Source organism: Pogona vitticeps, chromosome 1 (assembly GCF_051106095.1).
Source record: "Pogona vitticeps strain Pit_001003342236 chromosome 1, PviZW2.1, whole genome shotgun sequence".
Taxonomy (NCBI): Eukaryota; Metazoa; Chordata; class Lepidosauria; order Squamata; family Agamidae; genus Pogona; species Pogona vitticeps.
In genome coordinates this window covers 193,584,392-193,598,878 of record NC_135783.1, presented here as the reverse complement: position 1 = coordinate 193,598,878, position 14,487 = coordinate 193,584,392, and the positions used below count along the sequence as shown (strand labels likewise).

At 42.8% G+C, this 14,487-nt stretch overlaps 1 long non-coding RNA gene across 1 annotated transcript; it reads right to left on the bottom strand.

Annotated features, from left to right (window-relative positions):
* Positions 1-2,263: 2,263 nt before the first annotated feature.
* Positions 2,264-13,525, bottom strand: LOC144589299 (uncharacterized). The gene is made up of 2 exons (XR_013545351.1): positions 9,596-13,525; positions 2,264-4,575 (listed from the first exon to the last, which is right to left on the bottom strand). It is a non-coding gene; the product is annotated as an uncharacterized LOC144589299 (long non-coding RNA).
* Positions 13,526-14,487: the final 962 nt, after the last annotated feature.

The following is a 14,487-nucleotide window of genomic DNA, read 5'->3' as shown; positions in this document are numbered from 1 at the left end:
TGGTTTTAATGCTTTTAAAGTTTTAATATTGTTGTATGCCGCTCAGAGACCACTAGTAACGGCATGGCTAAAAAAATCTTGTAAATAAATAAATAAAATCTAATAGTGGGGAGAAAAGGCGTTAAGGAAACAGGGTGCTGTGTGGAATCTGTAGAAAATGCTAATTATGGGAGATTATGTGATAAGGAAATTTGTAATACTACAGTGGTGCCCCGCATAGCGACGTTAATCCGTTCCAGGATTAACGTCACTATCCGGATTCATCACTATGCGGGGGGGAAAAACCCATAGGAACGCATTAAACTCCGTTTAATGCATTCCTATTGGGGAAAAACTCACTGGTAAGCGAAGATTCCCCCATCCGGCCACCATTTTCGCTGCCCGGTAAGCAAGGGCAGGGCGCGAAAACGGAGCGGGCGGCCATTTTATTCTTCCAGCGGCCATTTTGTAACCGCCGATGAGCTGTTTTTAGAACATCGCAGTGCGAAGATCGGTAAGTGAAACGCTTACTGATCATCGCAACGCGATTTTCGCCCATTAGAATCATCGCAATGCGATCGCATTAGTGATTGCAAAAAACGTGTCGCTATGCGGATTCGTTGTTAAATGGTGCACTCGTTAAGCGAGGCACCCTGTATTATAAAAATATTACAGATTACCATTGTTTCTCCACTTCGGTTTGAATGACCCTTCCTTAAATAAATAAATAAATAAATAAATAAATAAATAAATAAATTTCCTTCCCTCTACCTGTTTTAACCCCAAAAAATCTTTAGTTTAATTCTTAAAAAAAACTCTCATTATTTATTTTTAAGCATAATTTCAAAGGTATCTAGCAGCCAGAGAGAAGAGAGAGACCCATGTGAACTCAACCAATGCAATACCAAGATTTGAGTAACAAGAAGGCAAACCTTTTTTCTTAACAACTAAATAGGAGCTACTAGAGAGGAGCAGAAACCAGAAAAACGTGGGTTCATGAACAATGGTTTGTGATTTGTAGTTGACCATGAACCACCACGAACTTCCAGGAAAACAATTGTGGTTCATTTTGCTGATTCTGGGGAGGGAACTACTGCCTCATGACGACAACGCCTGCCCAACCCCTTCCCACTATCCCCAGGGCCTCTCTACCTGGTTCTGCTGCTGCCACCCTGCCACTCCGGCTGCCTTGGCTACTTGGCAATGGCTACCTGGGGAGTGCATCACTCACTAAAGAGTGATAGTAACGAGAAGGGATGACTCCCCTGGGATGCTGCATCACGTCCTCACTGAACCCTGAAACATGCTCAGCAGGAGCCCTTCACGCTCCCAGTGCCTTAGGTACCTCACCAGGTTGTCAGGAAGAGAAGGAGGAAGGAGAAGAGCAGCACATACAACCTTCAGCTCATGGGATGTGTGGCGGGATACATATTTAACTGATAAATAAATAATGCCGGTGTTAGAGAAATAATGGATATTTGGAGCTGGCATGGTTCACTGGGTGGGAATGCATAGCAGGCAGACCTTTGAGCCCTCACTGCACCTCCCAGGGGACAATCCAGTCCAGCTCAGCCAGAGTGTGAGAGTGGTGGAGAAGGTTGTATGAGATGCCACCTGTGTGGCTCTGGGCAAGGAGCATGGTCCCAAAGCACCACCGCAACATGGGGCTAGCAGGCCACTTCTGGGCAAGCCACTTCTGAGTACTTCATACCTCGTGCTTCATACTGTCATACCTGAGTACTTCATACCTTGCAAAGTCTGAGAGGTTGCCATAAGTTGGAAACAATTGGACAGCAGAAGCCTATTATTAGTCTCCTTTTCAATTTGGTTCTTTCTTACCCCAGCCTTTCTGGTATATCTGAACATGTTGGAGCCATCAGCAAAAGTTCATTATTTTACTGTTGCCTAGACTACACTGAATCCTAGGTACTTTTATGGAACCGGTAGGGAGAGTTTGAACTTCACATAAAAGAAGAGGATAACCTACTTCATTAAAAAGGCACTAGCTAGCAGAAACACCATAGGAATCCAGACTCAGAGGCTGCGGATATTTTGAAATGCCAGGTGAAATGTCAGCTCCAAAATGCCCACCCTAGCCTTTCAACAGACCAAACACTTTGGGGCACTGCTTAAGTCTGGAGGAAGCCTTAGCACAATGTGACATTTGGGATAAAATGCAGCCACCATAAAGCTTTGATGTATTTTCTTTCCTCTGTTATAGAGCAATTTGCAACATTTGCTTCATCAAAATGACACAGGACTTGATTTTGATTCTTTTTTAAAATTTTGGGTATTGAAATTAGATGAGGTATTCAGCTTTGAGAGATAAACAACTTTAGCTTCTTCCAGAAGAAACCAGATTCATTGAATGGTGACGGTGGAAGAAGGTGGAGCTTTCAAAAGAGAGAAAGAGAGATTTGCTAGTAGAAGAGGAAAGCTAGATGGATAGACCAGATGGATAGACCAGGGTCTTGTTCAATAAGTATGTGAATGGATCTCCAACTGTGGTAGCTGCTATAGCAATCTGATAACACACTAGGTACACACAACCATCCACACAACCAGCATCTCATCAGTTCACCACAGCCATGTCTACAGCCAGGATTGTGTTCAAATAAATAGAGAACTGCACTTTGGCTATAGTTTCTGTCAAGACTCATAATGAGACCATGGAATCATGCTGGATCAGACCATCATGTTCATTATTTTACTCGGCCAGTGACCAACAAGCGATCTAATCCCAGCGACTGATATAAAGTGGCCCACTGCATCTGATACTGGAGAGAATACGTATCCATCATGACGGCTAGCCGCTGCTAGCTCCGTCGTCCAGGCACTTGTTAAGGAGCTGCAATGTATTATTTATGAGGGGAAGAGCAACCGCATGGAGTGCAAACAGCAAGAACATCTTGTAGAGAGGCCAGTGGTTCTTAGACTTCTGGATCTCGTGTCCAACCAATTATCCTGCCAAAGAACCTTGGCCTTAGTGTGACAGAAACACAACACTCTCTTTTTTGAGAAAGACATACAGTATATAGCTTAGCAGGCTTTTTTGTTACTGCTACACCTTAAGGACATAAAAATGGCAGTAGTGTTGCCGGTGCTCTGTAAAGTACTTGTTCAAGCTTGCCTAAGCCAATGTGGCTCTAACTGAAGTAAGATAATTCTTTTCTTGTTTACCTCAGGCTACATTCCCTCAGCACTATGTTCCTCTATCATCTCCCCTATGTGGCCCACGTGTTCCAATTTACACAAACAATCCTGTGTTTGGAGGCTGTCAGAGAATGCTTCCCTGTTTAAAAGCACTGTTTATTTGGAGGGCTACATAGCCCAAGCCCAGTTTTCCCATCAAGAACCACAGGGAAACTGGGCAGGCTCTTACGTTCAGAGTCATCAAGTCTGCCCCTCAAAACAGCAGACTGAGGAAAAATGGTAACGATTGCCAAACTTGCATCTCTCTCTATAAATCAGCATACACAACTTGGCACCTTCTTGGTTTGGGCACTGCACGATGGACCACCCTAACCTACAGTAAGCTCCCTGGCAGAGACCTGTCAGTTGTTATCAAGTGTGAAGGCAGAACAGTCTCTGAGGAGAAGGACATTCAGCCAAAGGGTTTTTTTTTTTAACTTTTCTGCAGAGAAAAATGAAAGCTGGTATCCAAGTTTGTTAAAGTGATAAAAGGGAAGTTTGAACCACATTGTTAGCAGAGAAAATGTGCTTTCTGCCAGCAAGGAGAGGCTTTTAAAGCTGTCGTTTGAAGTTCTACAACCGGGGGGGGGGAATTAAAAGGTGGCAGAAAAACTCTCATACTGAGGGCACATTGTTCCTTGTAGAGATTATTTGTCTTAATGCTTATTTTCCGTCTGTTCTTTTGCCTCACAATAAACCAAAAACGAATATCTGTGAACTTCACTTCTAGAGAACAATGTTGCCTATTTCTCAAGATGCCAGCATGTGCTGTACCAAACACAGCCTCTTTTGAGGGTCCATTATGCCTAATGAATGGAGTCCCAGGGTTCAGGTGCTTCTTAGATGTGGCGAGCCTTTTCCCTTTTATTCCACAGCTTCTGAGCTGCAAAGAGTTCGCTGTGTCTTGCAGACAGATCACAGCTTCCATTCCCCTGATCCTTTCCACCTACCACTGCCTATCATCAAGTGACATGAGAACATGAGAGAATTCCTCCCACTTAGTAGGAAATTGAATCACCTGAAGGGCCAGCACAAAGAGAAAGGGTGAGGTGGCTAAGAGACACTACAATGGCTGCATGCAAACTCTGCAGGTGTTATGGACTACATCACATCGTCCACAAACCCCAGCCAGCATTGCCCATGGCCAAGGATTAGGAGAGCTGTGGATCCAAATGTCTGATGACAGGTGGTTGTTTTAATCAGAGTCAGGAAAGATACTCTCTTCTTCTTCTTCTTCTTCTTCTTCTTCTTCTTCTTCTTCTTCTTCTTCTTCTTCTTCTTCTTCTTCTTCTTCTTCTTTACTACAAACTCCACAATCCTCTGATTTGTGGATTCTGGAGATTGTAGTCCAGATGTCTCTTTCCTCACTTCTGGTTTTAATCCTGCCGTTTCTCAGCATCCCACCTGCAGACAGGAGAAAATACACAGGGCTGTCATTAGACTTTGAGTTGCATTGTGGAACCTGTCAGCGGTGAGAATCCTTGATAAAATTCAGGACAAAATAACCGTACCATTTTGCTGAGCAAGTAAAATAACAGCCTTGTTTTCAGCTCTCTTTCCCTCCCTCTTTTAAGGAATGTCTAAGATGTAAGGTTTCTAAATACAGCCTTTTTTGTTTGCTTGCATTTTTGCCACCTTTCCCAGGGAGTAAATACGAAGTCACCGTTACCTTTGCATACATGCCACTGGCAGTCACCAAGGCAGCTGCTGAAGCTCTTGTGGGTCTCATAGTTAGCCCTGTTAACGATGTAAATGGTGGCATTACTGTGGCATTTTTGATACAGCCGGGCTATTAATCCTCCTGTAATAGCCAACAGCATCCTAGGCGGTTTCACTGAACAAGGATGGTAACAATAGGTGTCAAGCTGTCACCACAGTTGGATATTACTGGCTGGTCTTGTCATTTCCGATCCATCCCAGCAGTAGTCTGTCTCATTCTTGTCTCATTCACCTTTACCAGAACAGTTCCATTTCCTGCCTTGAAGACAATACCCTCTCATTATAAATAGTTAGGCCAATTAGCAATAGCATTTGGGGCTGGCAGAAAAGACACCTTAGGAGTCTAAGCCTGTGGTTCTCTTTCCACGGGCTCTAATTTGCCCACTATCAGCTTCTCAGGGAGTGTCCTTCACTCATCTGGATGCTTAGGCTTAGTCCATAGTAATGTTTCTTCTTTAGAGCATGTAATTTTCCTGGCTCAGGTTAGGCGCAAAATTAACGTTCACATTCCAGGAAATGGTAAGCGCTAGTTAATGTGCACAAACTTCCATTTGGAGGTTTGTGCTGGTTTGTGTGCACTGCCATGCATTCACTTCCCCCCACCTCCCTGGCCGGATCCTCCACTCACCAACCAGCGCACTCTCCTCTCCTCCTTCTCTTTGGATGTTTGTGCAGTCTCCTGCAGAAGCACAGGCTTCCCTGCCCTACCTCCTTGGCTGATCGCCCATTCAGACAAGGACACCAGATAGTCAAACCTATGTGCCTGCCGGGGACTAGTCGAATAGCCAAAGAGGAGGAGGAGAGGCACACACTTCTACTAGTGAGTGGGACATCGGCCGGGGAGGCAAGGGAAGGGAACACATGGCACTTGTGGTACCGTGCATACGAACTGGCACAAACCTCTGTCCATGCCCATCTCTAGTAGGCACCCTTCAGAAATACTACAATAGGCATCTCCTATAAATGTCTTCTTTTCTTCGTGGTGCCCTGCTTAGTTATCCCTATATCTAGGCACTTCCAGAAATCTGGTTCTTTGTGGGGTTTTTCTCTTGATCAAAATATTACTGATTTCTATTTCTTACTTATTACACTTATTTGTGGATCCTTACTTACAACTCACTTTCAGAACGTAAATGCTTCCAAGGTGGCTTAGACAAGTAACACCATTAGGATTAAAGTCTCAAATATTATGCATCTGATGAAGGGGACTGCAGACCCCAGAAGTGATTGCCACATAAAAATTGTTCAGTGGCACAGGACTCCCTATTGTTTTTGCTGCCACAGACTAAGACAACTATCTCCTGGATGTATGAATATGTATATCCCTATGCAAAACTTTGGAAATTGTTGATTTTGATTCGTTAAAGTGTTTTTCACTGTTGTTATTTTTAATGTGGACATAATGGTTGCTATTGAACATTTAATCTTCAAGTGGTTTCAGTGTACTCTGGGGTTTTAAAGAGTGATACCGATCCGTGACAAAGCATTAACTTAACAATCTGTAAAATGAGATTGCATGCTTTAGCAAGGATACTCTTCCCCAGCATGACAGCTTCTAGAAGCTCTGGACCCTACCATTCCCAGACAAAAACCATATTATGGGGTTTGTAATGCTTCTAGGAAAAAATGACAGAATGGGAAAAAACAACTTTAAACAATAAAATGAACTTTTTTAAAAATGCTTTCCAAGGGGTCAGTGGTGATTCCATTCTTTGTAAATTTCACTGAACATTCAAAAACTAATATTTACAATTTTACCACCAAGCAACAATGAATTAATCTCCAAATTTCTATTGCTTAATTTTCAAATCTAACTTGGTGTGGCATCTGCTGAGCTCATGAATAATCATGTGCTAATTGCATAGACCAATGGGAGTGCTAGGGGGTGGAGTCATGAGATATAAGAGACTCAGCAGGAGGAGGAATAGTTTAGATAAGGTTTTGAGATAAAGAGATTGAGAGAGAGTTTAGGAGTTTGGCCGGGAGAGTGGTGGTTGAGAGTGGGTAAAAGAGTGTTTGTTTAAGAGTTAACAACATTGCTTGTTCTGTCAACACCTGTATCAATAAACAATTTCTATTTGGTTCTTTTAAAATGGCATATGGCCTGGACCTCGGTTATTAATAATAGGTAATGTTGATGTAATCAACTGGTGGCAGCTGAGGGGCACATAGTGTGAGCTCTTTGTTTGGCAAAACAAGCAGGGACCACGTGGTGATTGTGACACTTGGCAATTTATGTGCATATGCATATGCAGAAAAATGCATACATGTCTATGTCTACATGTATCTTTATTGCCTCCTTAACATGATGAAGGGTATTGTCAAGGACACTGAGAACAATATAGCCAGGAGGCTAGGCTCCTTTACGAGTCTAATCATTTTACAGGGCCACCTAAGGAGCAATGGTCACCAGAGTGAGATGCATCCATCATCTTTGGGAATTAAGAACCATTAAGAAGTGAATTTATAGTTGTTTATGAAACTGGAGAAGCTTCTGGAGGGCAGCTACTAATTAGCAGTAGTTGTGGAAAGTGATACTGGCAAGGGATCCTTTACACACAACAGCTGTGAAACTCAAGCGAATTCTTGTTAGTATTGCATAGAAGGTGCCCATCTGAAACCACTTTTTATACCTTGAAAACCATGTGAGGTTGAAATCTAAAATGAAACTAGAGAGAGTACTGGAAGAGATTCTCAGGTTGGAAAGCACTTGATCAGTTCCTGTGGAACAGCAAACAATAAATACAAATACAGTAGTGCCTTGCTAGACGATTACCTCGCAAAACATTTTATTCGCAAGAAAATGAGTTTTTGCGATTACTATAGTGCTTCACAAAATGGGTTTTCCTATGGGCAATTTTTGCTGGATGATGTTTCAGTCCGTGTTTCACAAGACTTTTTTCAGGACCGTTTTTCACAAGATGACGATTTTGACAGCTGATCCGTGCTTCGCAAAACGGGTGTTTTCGGGACCGTTTTTCACAAGACAACAATTTTGACAGCTGATCCGCACTTTGCAAAATGGTTTCTCTATGGGCGATTTTCGCAAGACAAGGACTATTTTCCCCACTAGAACACATTAAATGGTAATCAATGCATTCCAATGGGGAACCGCTTTTCGCACCACGATGTTCTCGCAAAACAAATTAACATCATCTTGCGAGGCAACACTGTGATGTTGTTGTTAAGGAAAACTAAAGGGACACCTAGCCGCTGACAGACACAGAAGCAAAAGGAAAACCCAGTGCTGCTCAGTGCATATAGCTGGAACGTGGAAGGTGAAAAATATGAACCAAGGCAAACTCAAAATTGTGAAACAAGAAATGGGACATTTAAACATTATGGTGCTTTGTATGAGGGAATTAAAGTGAAATGGAACCACAGATTCCCAATCTGGTAATTACGAACTGTTTTACCCTGGAAACAACAAATTCAGAAGAAATGGTGTGGCTCTAATTATGAGATGAGATATACCACAAGCGGCTAGGAATTATACCACATAGTCTCAATGAATGACATTGATCAGACCTCATGGAAAGCCTATCAACAGAGCCATTTCCAAGTCTCTGCTCCAGCAACAGAGACTGAAGAAGAAGAACTTGAGATTTTTATTCAAGCATCCAGGAGGACATCAATCACACACCAGGAGCACTGATAATAAGAGAGAACTAGAATGCAAAAATAGGAAATAATACAGGACCAAACATCATTGGAGACTTTGGCTCTGGCAGGCAGAAGTGAAACGGGGGATGGAATGTTAGAATTCGGCGAAGTCAATCATTTCTTATCACTTCAAACCACCCAGTAGATTACGGTGTACATAGACATTGCCAGATGGCTGATATAGAAATGAGATGGACAAGACAACGGGAAGCAGGAGGTACAGAAGCTCTATTTTCTTCTGCTGAAACAAAGCCAAGAGCCAGCTGTGGCACAGACCATGGACTGTTGATATATATTTTTAAAAAGAAGAAAAATATTAAACAATCATAAGTAGAACAATACTCCTGAATAATTTAAAGGCCGAGTTTTAAAAGAAACAAAACAGGTTTGCATTCCTAAACTCAACTAACTGAGAGCTAGGAGAGCTGTGTGAAGCAAAAGTAAAGAATCACACAAATAAGGTCCTGAATGCAACATTTGAGCAGTTTTGAGTCACATGGGGTAAAGAGAACTATTATACTAATTATTGCCAGAATATAGAAGAGATCAAAAGAGAGAGAGATAAGACAAGAGGTGTGGCCCATAATATCAAAGAAATTGAAGGGAAAGTTAAACCAAGATTAGGAATGCTGAAAGATCAATAGGAATATATTATCTGGTTAGGACAAAATAGAAAAAAATGGAAACAATCTACTGAGGAACCCTACAGGGCAGATGCAAGAATGAGTCTTTGAAAGAAGAATTTGTTCATGAAGAGCGAAAAATTTTAGGAAATGAAGAGAAAGCTCCTGTCCAAGCAATTGGAAGAATGAGATCTCCAGCAGCAAATGGGACACCAGTAGAGTTGTTTGAAGCCACAAAGAATTAAGTTATCAAAATCCTAACAAGAATATAAAAGTAAATATGGAAAATTAAAAAATGGCGTAGAGATTGGAAATGTTCAATATATATACATATCAAGAACCGACTTCCCACGCAAGCAAAGTGATGTTCAAGAAGAAGAAGAAGCTACTTGACAGCACATAAAGATGTCTATACCTACCTAGAGAGATAAAGGGCAGATGACAATAAATTATCCAGTCTAGCTGAAACAGGCTTTGTCTGTAGAGGCTCTGTTTCCCTCTGTTGTAGTGGTGGTGGTGGTGGTTGTCTAGGGCTCTGCTTCTCCTTTCCCCAAGATTAAGGCAGCATTAAGTGTACAACATTGTGGGAGCAGACTGGGAGATTCGAGAGTGCATAGAGCTTCTCCATCAGCAGAAAGTCCCTGTAAAGAAATTGGTTTAGGAAGCCACAGCAGTAAGACTTTTAGAAGAAGCGTGGAGAAGGAAGAATCTGAAGACTGCAACAGAAAGTTACAACAGACAATGTTCATCCCTGCTTTTAGCCACTCCCCACCCAACTTCCGTGACAGCAATGGCAATAATATGAACGACACCTCCTCCCACAAAATGAAAGAGAAGCAAAAACAGGGTTGTTGCTATTGACTGGATGCAAACTGGCATCATCATTTATTTATTTCAGCGGCAGCAACTCAAATGTTTTTGGTTTCACTCTGAAAAGGGCTGGGAGGAAGTTGAAAACAAGGATAACTGAGCTGTCGCTCACGCTTCCATCATTGACTGTGGCATTTTTCCAATTTCCTGCTCTAAATGCAACACAGCTTTCTTTTCCCCTCACAGTACTGTGAAGCATGCCTGCTTTAAAAAGCTGCAGCACTGCTGAAGACAGAGAATCTGAACATTCAGGATCAAGCTGGATGTGAAGGAGGACGCATGTTCCCTGCCATTAATCCATTTTCACCCCCATAACGATATTTCTGGAGAGAGAGAGAGATGTTTCAGCAGTCAAAAGAAACAGTCAAGCAATAAGACTCACAAATTAAGTCTGTGTTTACCTTCCAATGTAATAAACCATGCTAAACGTGAGATGCACAGGTGAGGCAAATCACATGTGATGCCGTCTTTCACCACTGGAGGCAGCACCTCTCCTAAAAACTCATAGGTGCAATGCAGATATGAGTTGGCCACATGTTAAGGTTGCCCAAGAGAGCGGTACTTCGGTGTTTCAACCACTGCTGCACTACCGGCTAATGAGGAAGTTAGATGCTAAAGATGCACAAACATATAATGAGTGTGAGTAGGTTTCGTATGATTCCCTCCGCCGTATTATGCAACTGATCTCCTATGGTTGTTAGCATCAAACTAGGATCATCCCTACCATTAATCAGAGTGAGAGGTGGCTGCCTCGAGTGGAGGCAGTTCCTGGGAGGCAGGCAGAATGGCAAGGCACAGAGCTATATGTGTGTACCTCTAGGGATTCGAAGAGTTGTGTTTTGTTTTTTTTTACTAGTAGCTAGAATTTTCTAAATTTAAGAAAAAGGTGATGAATTTTGATATGATTGGAAAATGTTGTCTTATTTCACACTGGAATTAACCTTTCCAGGGATAAATGTCAGCTATGACAGAGCACCACATACTCAAACTACTCAAGAGTGTTATGAAGTTTTATAATGCTTAGAGGTTATTGTTTGAGTGCCATTCATATATTCGACATGGACATTTGGCTGGTAGATTCTTGTTATGTAAAAAGTACCACACAGCTTTCTGCACCACACAATCTGCCCCGCACGCACTAATCTACCCTGCTCCTTTCAGGTGTAATGGAGGAAGGCAGTACTGAAATCAGATTCAGCTGCCTGACTCTTGGCCTCTGTAGTGGAAATGGAATGCAGGGCACTTTGCCTCAGGCAGCAAAACATCTTGGGCCAGTCCTGCATCAGATCCATTCTTCCTTTTACAAGAGCCAGAGCGCATCGTTTGTCAGTTACTTGGGCTGGGATGGAAAGGTAAACCTCCCACTACTCCTTCTGCACCTCCAGATTCCTCCCCCTTCCCCTGCTTCCCCACCACCTCAGCTTCTGTTCCATTTTAACGGAGAATTCGGCCAACAGCCCCGTGAGAAAGAAGGGCATTTTGTACCTGAGGGAGGTCAATATGGGGGCAAGGGATGGGGAAATGAAATGAAATCAAGTGGTATGACAAGAGGGGTGTGTGTGACATGAAGACATAAACCACATAAATACTTTAAGACAATCCTGTGTCGACCCTGGTATCAGAAATGCAGTGCTAAGCACTTTCAAGTAAAAGAGGTGTGGGCAGCGTGATGATGCCAAGTTTGCTACGGCTGTTGCAAAGTGTTTACATTCAAGGACAGAGACCTTTGAAATGCAGAAGCCATAGCTGCCTGAGGAATTCCGGGAGTTGCCATCCAAAAACCATCTGCTCACTCCTGCTAGACAGCAAACCTGTCCTTTGTCTTCCTCTCCCAACCCAACTCAAGCCCTTGGAAAGTTCTTGAATGGAGGCAGGCAACAGACCCGTCAAGTTAAACCCCTTCTCCAAAGGGATGACTTCTGTAACTGCCCATCTGAATGAGCAGGAGAGAGGAAAACCTCCTTTTCCAAATGGGCTCTGCTGATTGACTTTTCTCAGGCTTGATCTATTGAGTTACGACGATTTGTACCGTATTGATTGGTCCAAGTCACCCACTGTGGGTTGCAATCATTTTTCTTCCCCAATCCTGAGGGTTTTTAAGAAATGCAGGTGGGGTTTTTGCAGGACCAACCCAAGATCCACCGCTGCCTCAAACCAAGGCTAAGATGATACCCTCTCCCTTATTTGACAGCCAAAAGCTGACTCAACTAAGAATGGCGCAGCATCTGCTACCACACCTGGAAGCAGTGTGCCTGTTTAGGGGGATCAGGATAAGCAGAGTGGCATATGCTTCCCTGGCGTTGAACAAAGCAGAACACCAAGAGGACTCAAGAAGGCTAACTACTCCTGATGCTGCCCCCTCCCCCCAAGTACCAGCCGCCTGAGTGGATTGCCATGCTCTGCCTAAGGTCAAAATGGCCCTGACAGTGTGACAATATCTCTTTTGCAGTCCCTGAGTGAGAAGAGAACCCAAGGCTTACTAGAGATGTTGTTGGGTACAGGGTGCCTAGAGACCATATCTTTGTCATCATCCCAATGCCTTGAACAAGAGGAACATGCCGGCTAGCTCAGCGGTTTAGGTACCTGGCTGTGGAGCCAGAGATCCGGAGTTCAATTCCTCACTATGTCGCCTGTGAGTAGAGCCAGCCTGTATGGCCGTGGGCAAGTTGCACTGCCCCAGAGTACACCCAGCATCAAAGCAATAGTAAATCATTTCAAAACATTCTATGAGGGTCACTATAAAGTCTAAATCAGCTTGGCAATATACAATTACAATGGTGCCTCGCATAGTGACGATAATCCGTGCACCAAAATCGCTGCAAAACGATTTCGTCACTATGCGATATTAAAAAGTCCATAGGAATGCATTGAAACCCCTTCAATGCATTCCTATGGGCTTCAGACTCACCTTTAAGCGAAAATCCTCCATACGGTGGCCATTTCTGCTGCCCGGTAAGCAAGGAATACGTCCCAGAAAACAGCGGGCGGCCATTTTTTACCCAGCGGCCATTTTGGAACCGCCGATCAGCTGTTAAAAAATCATCACTTTGCGATGATCAGTAAGCGAAACAGGGTACCGATCATTGCAAAGCAAAAACCCCCATAGGAAACATCGCAAAGCGATCGCAAAAGCAATTGCAAAAAGTTAATCACTATGCGATTTCATTGTTAAATGGGGCCCCTGTTAAGCGAGGCACCACTGTATTAGTTAAGGTTTTAGAATTCTCTTTGGTGTTTGCCACCAAATTAAGCAATTAAGGAACACTTTAGTTAAAGGAATCATTTCCTTTATTTCATTTTATGCCGCTTCTATCTCCTTTCTGTCTTTAATGTAATAGGAGTTTTATATCAAGGGTGTCAAGTTTTAGGATACATGAGAATTTTGTGGATTGAGAGGGTGGCCTGCAAAAGAGTCCTAAGGTAAATGAAGAAAGACCAAGAAAGCATAAAGCATACAAAATGCAGACCACTAACATACTTTGGTCATGGAACAAAAAATGAAGAGTACAGATGATCACAACTGAGGCAAAATAAAGGAGAAAAGAAATATAGAAAGGAGAACTTCTTGGATGAAAAAACCTTAGGAGATGAAGGAGCCGTAGGAGGAAGAGGTTTGTATATGAATTCCTGCCCACCCGCTGTCTCCGTGAGCCTTCCACATTGCTTGTTCATATGCTTTGTTTTGAGGTGGGAAATGATTTTAGTAAATCTGCTCATCGGGACAATTTTGGAAACAGGTCCCTGTAAAAAGATGGGGAGAGTGTCAGGATCTCTTCCTAACATGTGAACAAGGGGTTAAATTTAATTTTGTAGAGGGAATGTAAAATGGATGATGAATGCAAAGTCATGCCTGTAAAAGTCAATGTAAGATGGATGACTGATGACATGCAGCTAGAACAAGCTTAGGTAGTGCTGGTTAACCACATTCAGCTGCATGGTCTGTAGTGATCGGCTGCTCTTCTTCCTATTTAAGCAGAAGAGTAGGAACAGCACTTTGCCACTCAGTTGTGAGTCTGGTGGTCTTTACTTCTTTGAATGTCTGTGTTTATTTATTTATATATTTATTTATTTATTGGACTTATATACCGCCCCATAGCGCTACAAGCACTCTCCGGGCGGTTTACAATTTTAATTATACAGGCTACACATTGCCCCCCCAGCAAGCTGGGTACTCATTTTACCGACCTCGGAAGGATGGAAGGCTGAGTCAACCTTGAGCCGGCTACCTGGGATTTGAACCCCAGGTCGTGAGCACAGTTTTAGCTGCAGTACAGCGTTTTAACCACTGCGCCACGAGGCTCTAAGTGATTTATTCACAAGCTATGTATATAATGACATGTATATATGTATGATATATGCTGATATATGAAGACTGAATATATCATGCCATAAGTTTCTTATCAAGCTCTCTCTGTGCTTTTCCTAAACTCTCTGTGTCTTT